Source organism: Sitodiplosis mosellana, unplaced genomic scaffold (assembly GCF_009176505.1).
Source record: "Sitodiplosis mosellana isolate CC-2019 unplaced genomic scaffold, AAFC_SMos_1.0 Smas_scaffold_6197, whole genome shotgun sequence".
In the NCBI taxonomy this organism is placed as follows: Eukaryota; Metazoa; Arthropoda; class Insecta; order Diptera; family Cecidomyiidae; genus Sitodiplosis; species Sitodiplosis mosellana.
The window spans coordinates 7,545,056-7,554,104 of NW_022601438.1; the positions used below are offsets into that span (position 1 = coordinate 7,545,056).

The 9,049-nt window shown below is 37.6% G+C and overlaps 1 protein-coding gene across 2 annotated transcripts in view; it reads left to right on the forward strand.

Annotated features, from left to right (window-relative positions):
• Positions 1–2,589: 2,589 nt before the first annotated feature.
• The window catches only part of LOC129577022 (G-protein coupled receptor dmsr-1), a 52,945-nt gene continuing 46,485 nt past the window's right edge, over positions 2,590–9,049 (forward strand). Inside the window, exon 1 of one of the 2 annotated variants that reach the window (XM_055463379.1) lies at positions 2,590–5,260. The gene's annotated coding sequence lies outside the window, so the exon portion shown is untranslated. The remainder of the gene's footprint in view (positions 5,261–9,049) is intronic. The other variant, XM_055463382.1, reaches the window with a different exon arrangement.

The following is a 9,049-nucleotide window of genomic DNA, read 5'->3' on the forward strand; positions in this document are numbered from 1 at the left end:
TTTTGTTTATTTAAGCTTTTGTACGATTTAATTTTATGAAATGCGTGTATGTTCTTGCGTTTTTGTGTCAATCATTTTCGGCGACAGTGGCTGTTCGACGGCTTTTCGCTTCAACGAAACCATTCTTGGTGAACATTTTGATTTTATGGCCGTATCTCATCAGATTTATTTGCTTTCGAACAAATTTCCATTTCTCTCTCTCTCTCTCTCTTCCTTTCTCTCTTTCTCTCTCTCTCTCTCTCTCTCTCTCTCTCTCTCTCTTTCTCTTCATTCGGGTGAAAATTGACCGAGAACAGAGAAATCGTAAAGCATTGTTGCGTTTGACGTGTCAAGATACAATTTTTAAGCCTTTTAATAAAAGTGATAAAATGACATGGCAAAAAAAATCACACAAAAAAGAACAGAGACATGAATTTGATATAAAACGCTCTCTTAAACCATATTCATTGCGAGAGTCATATTTGAAGTGTGTACGCCCGCCCATGAACGATTCTCTTTTAAAACCCATAAAAACGATGGCGCGCGATAAAGTAGTGCATACGTGAATAAATGCTGCAATGATTATATGGGACATTTGACGGTATTGTGATCAAAACCGGAGACAGAGCGAAAGCGAGAGGAAAAGAGAGAGAGAGAGAGAGAGAGAGAGAGAGAGAGAGAGAAAGAGAGAGCATGAGCTCTGAACGCTGAGCACAGCCATAGGAAACACAATCGCAAAAATGATATTTACATTCTTTTGCTCCAGTTGTCGTCTGACAATATTACGTATGCAACTGACAATGGGAGAACATTTCAGCAACAGTTTTCTTCCATTACATTTGCCATTTTCATTTTATTTTTGCTTTTGCTACTCACTTTACTCACTTACACGATAAGCATGTTTGCATTCCACTAACACTGGGTCGCTGAATCAGTGTCATTTCACATTTCGATTTTGTTAATTTTTCATGCGCAAAACTACAACAAAATACTCGCTTTGAGATTACAATTTTAATGGGACATACCATACTTGTTATTGCTAGTGTTGACTATGGTATGGTACAACGTGATACGATTAGCTTGAAAACTTGAAAACTTTAATGCTTCGTCGTGCTCTTTTCTTTGTTCACTGCATCAAAGGATGAGAAGAATTTTCGCTCAAATAACTCAACGTATCACACAGTGTCAGAAGAACTAAGAAAGTCCGCAAGACGACGGCGACGACGACGAAGAAGACGAGGACGATGAAGAAGAAAAGAAGGAGTGCTCACAGAAGTGGCAGTTTCTGTTGCCATCGTCTGAACTTTCTTCATCTTTTTGATGTTGTGGCTAATGTCTCAAGATTATACGTGTACAGCATGCCGAGATAAGACCCACATTGAAAAGAAAAATAAAATGCACCAGCCAGCCAGTAGCAGTAATAGCTCATACGAATATTCTTTTTTTCTGCATCACTTTCACCAGAAAGTGCATCAAGCAGACAATTTTCTCTCGGTTTAACAATTCCGAATGGTGCTCGACATGCGATCACAAATGCCGCACATCACTCCATCAAATATCAATGAATTCATTACAAAGCATCAAATTCTTTCTCTCTCTCACCGTTCAACGTGAAAACTGTACAGACTCTTTCGTTCTTGTCGCATTGTGCTTTGGGTTGGGTGTTCAAGTGAGGATTTAATAGATCGAAACATGAATGGTTGATTACATTTGGAGCGAATACAATAAGCGTCGATTTAGCGCCTTACCCTGACTAAATCGGCAGAAATGCAAGACAATTCGGTGTTGCCAAGAATGGAGACGAATGAGAGAGAGACAGAGAGAGAGAAAAAAGAAGATGCCTGTTTTATTTTTGTTTGGCTTGAGAGCACTTTTCTGTGGGTTATTATAACAAAAGTCAATTCTTTCATATGCAAATGCTTGGGATCGATTCGACAAACGCGATGGACGACATTAAAGCTGAGGAAGCATTTGGCTGTGGTACGCTTCTCCTTCAATACACTGGGTAGAAACAGCAATAGTAATTTTTTTTGTACAACACCGAAATCAGTTGTGCTCCCATTTTGCACAATCCTGAATGTTGTGTGCCGTACACAACAAGCCACCATACACAACGGCACGAAAACGTATCACATATATACGGATACAGGTTTTGCCTTTTGCATGGAACGCATATCGGCACGCGCTTCATCGTTTCAAAGCGGCCACCATCAAGAACAACAACGGCAACAGCAACAACAGCACAATGTAACACACCAAGCAAAAGCATATGCTCCGAAAGAGAACTCAGTCTCATAGTCAGTTGGCAGTCGGTTTTCAGTGATACTGTTCTAATGGGTTCTCGTCAGCGTGTTCGATCCAAGTGTGTCTGGAGGAACAGTGATTCGGTGGCTGCTTGGCTCTCTATATGGATGGATGTTGTGTTGCGCACACACACACACACGGCCGAGTGACTGTGTGTAATACCGTACACATTGGGTATGCCGCTACATGCTGATATCAAAAGCAACACTGAGTCCGTGTTCAGTTGTTTGTTATTCGTTGGTTCGTTACTTGAACCAAGCAGCAGCAGTAGCAGTAATCTCCAAGCCGCTGTACAATCTCTGATTCAGTGATCATCGAAACTTCGACGGAATCACGCGTATTCTGTCCGCAGCTCTGAACACACTTTCAGTCTATTCTATAAATCAGTTACAATACACTACGAAAGTGCATCGTTAAAAACTCGCCGCACACGCATACATACACTCTATTTTCGACTCTTAAAGTCATCAAAAGTGGAATAGAATTTTGTTTTGGAAAACGAAACACGAAAGCGAAACACAAGACACGAAAAGAACGAATCTAATTCCTTGTTTATAAAATAAGCATTAGTCAACAGTAACGGATGAAATCAGCCGGATAAAATTATTCCCATCGAAACTGAGAGCATCGTAGCAGTAGCAGCGTCTCAGCTTGTTGATTTTATTGTTTTGTTATTTTTCTCTCTTTCGAAAGTCCTACACACGAACTTTTTTTTTTTGATCACTTTGAAATATTGAGTAGATTGACGGAACGAACATTTTGTTGACAGACAGATTCGAATCGTTTGCTCTCCTTATTGATAGAGGATACAGCAACGAAAACAATAAACAACAACAACAAAAAAAGATGCGATCAACCTGTGCATATACTATGTGTGATGGAACATTTTTTCTCTTAGTTGAGATTGTCGGTTTCTATAAATAAACGGAAAATCGTGCGAAGTGATAGCCAATTTCAATTTTCTCTCAATCTAGATAACGGTCAGTGATTTTGAATCTTTTGCATAGTGTTTTGGATATTGGTCGTTTTGTGTGTTTTTTTTTGTCTCAATACTTGGTTTCGCACCATTCATACTCTCTTTGGTCGGTGTTTTATAGCCAAAGAAAATGTTCGGTAAATGTAATAGCAGCAGATAATATCTCTTTCGGGGCATTATACTATCTATTACATTCATTACACTTATAAATAATTTTATGACGACAACAACAACAACATCGACGACGACGACGACGACGAGTGAAAGAGGACAAGAACATATGTGGAATAGATTGCGTTCTCGCCAGCCACAACACACTTCACACACATATGATACGCTCTGATGAAAATTCAAGTATTTTTCTTGTTGGTGTTGTTGTTGTTTCGTTTTTTCTTCTTTCTTTCTTCTTCGAAAAACGATGAAGCACTTTTAACCGTAAAAATAGACGCAACACTCACATTGTGATTCGAATAGAACAAAACAAAAATATATATCGTAGCGCAAAGTATCTTACATACAGCGAGAAAGTGAGACGCATGACCATATGCCACACTGAACACGAGAAACATTTCACCTTTTTTTCCTATATGGCCAATAATTTGTTCAGTCGTCGTTTTCGGAACATTGGTCCTAACCACTTTAAAATTGCTATTTTGAAGCGTCGAGAAATGTGTATTGCATTGTGACGGGGTGCATTTGCTTAACGATCAAAACAACCACCGAGAAAAAGAGACAGAGAAACATATTTTGGATCGAGTTAAACTCAAGAACACAGAAAATAAGAGAATTTAATTTTCGTCACCATTGTTTGCATTCACACATACAGGACAAAAACGAACCGACAACCTAAACTGAACTAAATAAAACGGAACAAAACGACACAAAAGAGAAAGAAAATAAAGAGAAAAAAAAGAGTCAATGAAGACGAAATAAAAGACCATGTAATAAACTTTGAGTGCAAAATTCAATTATGCGTGTTGCGTGTTAATTTAATTTGGTGTAAGTGAATGTTTGTTGTGCGTTTTCTGGTGTGTTCATTGCAACAAAAATAGCGAAAAAAAGGAGAAGAAGTAAAACAAGATCGAAAACGGGAACGAAAACGCACAAAGACCAAAACGATACGATTGAATCATAAAATTGTGTTATGATAGTTCAGTGACCAAAACTAATTGAATTAAATCATGACAATGGCACCAAGTTGAAAAAGCATCACGTACATATTTGTGGATAAATGCGTCCTAACGATCTTCCATCCAAAATCGACCAAAGAATCGACCAAAGCGATAGAGTGTGAGAGAGATAGACAGTGAACGGGAAAAGAGAAGTATAGCAGAAAATTGCATCGCATTCACAAAAGAGTGTCTAAACGGCGTGTAATGGACTTTTTAGTTTCGGCAAGATTCGAATAAATTCTGATTACAGTGTCTTGGAGATAAGTGAAGAGCAAAGCACGCGCGCATGCAAACAGACACAACAACGCCAATTCCAGCGAATACAAACGGATTGGTACACGCTAAAGGCGTACATAAGCAAATTAAGTTGATAAACGCACACAGAGAGAAAAACGCGCTAAATATTAGCAAAATTTCTCGCTTTACATTTTAAGCTCGGCCAAACGAGATTGAAAGCTCCAGAACGATAAATAGCCAAATACGGTTTTCGCATTTTGCGAGAGACTGTGTGCACATGACTTCAAACAGCCTAATTTGAATGTTATTGATGCGCGCACACAAAGTGAATACGAAACGATTAAGGCGCCTGAATAAGTTAAACAAATTCAATTCAATCATTCAACGAACCGCTTAAGCAAACAAATCGAGGCAGAACAGCCAGAGATAGCGCGATACCCATAAAGAGTGAGAGACAGAACGGCGTGTATTTTGCCTGCTAGCCAACACAAACACACCAAAACAACAAACAACCCAAGAACCAGAGCTGAACTGAGCACACGAGCACGAAGGCGAGTGAATACAACAAGCGGTATACAATAAAATCCGAAAAGTAAGTGTGGCTTTTCAGCTAATTATAATTAATTAGTCGGCCTTAACCAAACAATTAGCGATGCTTTTTAATAATAATCATCATTCGCTTGCTTCAGCAACGATTTAGACATTGGCGCACTGGGGTTTCCCATGCCACCGCCGATGCCACAGCGCGCATGAATACCTAACATCAAAATCGACTTATACTTTCACTTTTGCCGCTTGATTTTCTTTTTTACTTCCACTCTCTGACTCCCACACACACACACACACACACACACACACACGCAACTCCAATTCGATTGGATTGCTCAAGTTTTCAAATTAAATTTTCAAGGTGACAGGTGTATGCACTATAGTTTGTGTTATTCGTGCGGAAAACTATATATAAACGGTGTTCGCACAACCAAGATCAATGTCGATTGAAACTTTTCCGCACATTCAACCATATTTTCAAAGTGACATTTTTCCATCAGATTTCCGCGCTCACGTTTTTTGTGCTCATTTACACGTAATTAAGTGGGTAATTTTCTTTCCTGCTTCCGGTTTTTCTTTTCTCGGTGAAATTTTGATGAACGACATTCTTTTCTCAGTGAAATTTTCACCGACAGATGAACGACAGATTGCAGATTTGTATCCATCCCATCATTTAATTCAACACATTTCTTGATCATTTAGTAAAAATCAATTTTTTTTGCCACTGATCCGTTTATTCGTATCCCTTTGCATATACGATATTGGATCACTCATCGTGTACAGGCATATGAATTTACAAAAAAAAACGGCTTTGAAAGAGTGATTGATTACTGTGCCTGTGATAGCAAAGAATGTAAAAAGTTTTCTCTTCTTTCTTTGCTGCTTTCATCTCAGCGCTTAAAGAGAACGCACTGTCGGGTTAACTTTCAAAACGTTTCGATTTGATCAATTTCAATAGATTTTTGTATCTGAATGTGGATGTTATTTGTGATGAGACAGGTGAGAATTTTTTTCTTCATTGTACAGACGCCTCAATATTCTTATATTGAATCTTTTTTTTCTTTTTTCCTTTTTTTTACCTTGAATCTCATCGGTTTTTCCACGTTTTAGTGGAAGGATAGAAGAAAAAGTGGCGAATGATAAATCCGTTTTGAAGATACCTAATATTTAAAATTGACTGAATGTAAGTTGTGAGATGTTTATGAAGTGCTTAGGAAGGAGGAGAAGAAAAAAATTTGAAACGAAAGTAAGAGAGATGGAAATTGACTATCGCGTTGATATGCGTTTTAAGTAGCTAAATCCCTTTTCGAAAATGGCCCAAAGAGAATAGAAAGTAAATCGAAATTTACGCAAGAAATGTGAGAAGTAAAATGACCAAACTGGATCTGTTCAACACACTGAACAAAATATCATGTAAATGATATGTACTTCTCTTCGGCCCATATTCTTGGACATTATTTGAATTCATCGCAATTAGAAACAATGACATTTGACCCGAGTCCGCGTTGGTGTGGTTTCATTCTCTCTATGTCTGGTGTGTCTCGAGACGATGTGTATGGTCTATTTAGAGTAGGAATGATGGTTATTTCGCTTGATGAGTTGGTTGAGCACTTCAAGGCTTCAAGTATGTACCACTAAACTGAAAAGAAAAGAAGAGGGCGAGCGAGAAAAAAAAACACATCGTATGGCCATCAATTTCTGGGTAGGTTGAAAATGCGTTCCAGTTATTGTCGGATCATATTCCCAAATGAAATCCGGGGCGAGAAAATAGAGAAAGCTAGAGAGAAAGAGTATGTGTGTGTGTACAGTGCCGATCAAAAGTTTGGGTACGATTGAAAAAATTGCATTTTTCGACAAAAAATGGGATTATTTTTATAAAAAGTGAATATATTTTGGTTTCAATTCGTAAATCTTACGGAAATAAATCGTTTTAGACTTAAAATGTAGAATGTTATTGGATTGGTTTGAGAAAATTGATCAAAAAATAGTAAAAATTGAGTTCATTTTTTTGTATGAAAATCATCTGACTTGCTACCGATCTCCGACCATATTATCAACTACTGTGCATGCAATTGTTTAGAAATTACTCAAAATGGCTCCTACACAATCCAAAATATCTGCCACAAGTGGATTTTTGTTAATTATATAAGATTTCTCATTGCTTTGGATGAAAAATGAAAGTTTTTCTATTTTGGTCAATATTTACATGTAGTTTCACCATTTTTGTGAAAAAAATATTTCTGCTCGCACAGTAAAAAGAAATCTCACGTAATTTGCAAAAATCCACTTGTGGCAGATATTTTGGATTGTGTAGGAGCCATTTTGAGTAATTTCCAAACAATTGCATGCACAGTAGTTGATAATATGGTCGGAGATCGGTAGCAAGTCAGATGATTTTCATACAAAAAAATGAACTCAATTTTTACTATTTTTTGATCAAATTTCTCAAACCAATCCAATAACATTCTACATTTTAAGTCTAAAACGATTTATTTCCGTAAGGTTTACGATTTGAAACCAAAATATATTCACTTTTTATAAAAATAATCCCATTTTTTGTCGAAAAATGCCATATTTTCAATCGTACCCAAACTTTTTATCGGCACTGTATGTGTCTCGGTGTGTGTGTCGTTTATAACGAGAGATTCAGTTTTCAAACCGTGTCTAAGAAGCCATTTTCTTCTCAATGTGAATGATTCTTTTTGCAATGAGCAAATTATTCGCCGGAGAGTATTTATATATACCACATATCGAAAGCTTAGCCGACAATCGGATCTCTTTGCGTGAACGATGAAAAGGAAGCATTTTCCGTGAATTTTCAGTTTTCGGCATAAATATTTGAGTAAACGAAAAAGGGCAAGTCAGACGTCGCGAGTGAGGAAAAGAGACAAAGAGACGAGTTGAAGCACGATCCGATAGCATGAGACTTTTTACGTCACAGAAATTTGTACGTGCTTTACATGTTTATTCATGTTTAAATGATTGAAACTTGCAATTTTGACTACTTTCAGGCGTTGTTGTTGTGTTTTTCAATGCAATTAAGATAGAGACTTTGTGATTACATGTTAGTTCATGAATATTTTCACTAGTTTCGCTCTTGTCACATTCTGTACATGAATCAATGTATTTTTGGTTTTTGCTGTCGGATCGTGAGTTGAAGAAAATATGCGCTGCGTCTACTGCAGCCACAAAATTTACGATAAGAAATGCTATCGTTTGCTATTGTCGCTATAAATAAATTCGAAAGCACCACAATAACAGCCCATGAAGTATTGTCGTTTAACTAAGCAGTACTTATTACGGGAATGTGCCAATAATCGTGATATGGAAGGTGTCAACGAACGGAATGGCATGAAGGCGCAATCAAAATGGTATCACTAGTAGGAAAAAAGCATACAAATTGAAATGATGTGATGTCTGCCCCGCAAAATACACACAATGTTGCTCGTGTCGAAGTGGCCGTATTTCTGGCATTTTCACACCTCATCGGTGTGTGTGTGTAAATAAAATTGATCATTTATACGATGCGACACAAACCAAGCGACACACAAAAGAAATTGGCTGCGGTAAAAATGCCATTCAAAGTTGATGCCACGTTGTACGTTTGTCAAAAATGTTTGCCATCGTGTTGAACAGAATGAGATAACCAGAAAAACAACACTAACTGCCACATTTCTCATTTTTGGCATGCTTTGAATTTATTCATCAGCACCAATTATTTCGTCTATTTCAAAAATGCCAAAAATATTCTCGTTCCCAGTCACTTTTGGTTCTCACTCTCCTCACTCTCTCTCTCTCTCTCTCTCTCTCTCTCTCTCTCTCTCTCTCTCTC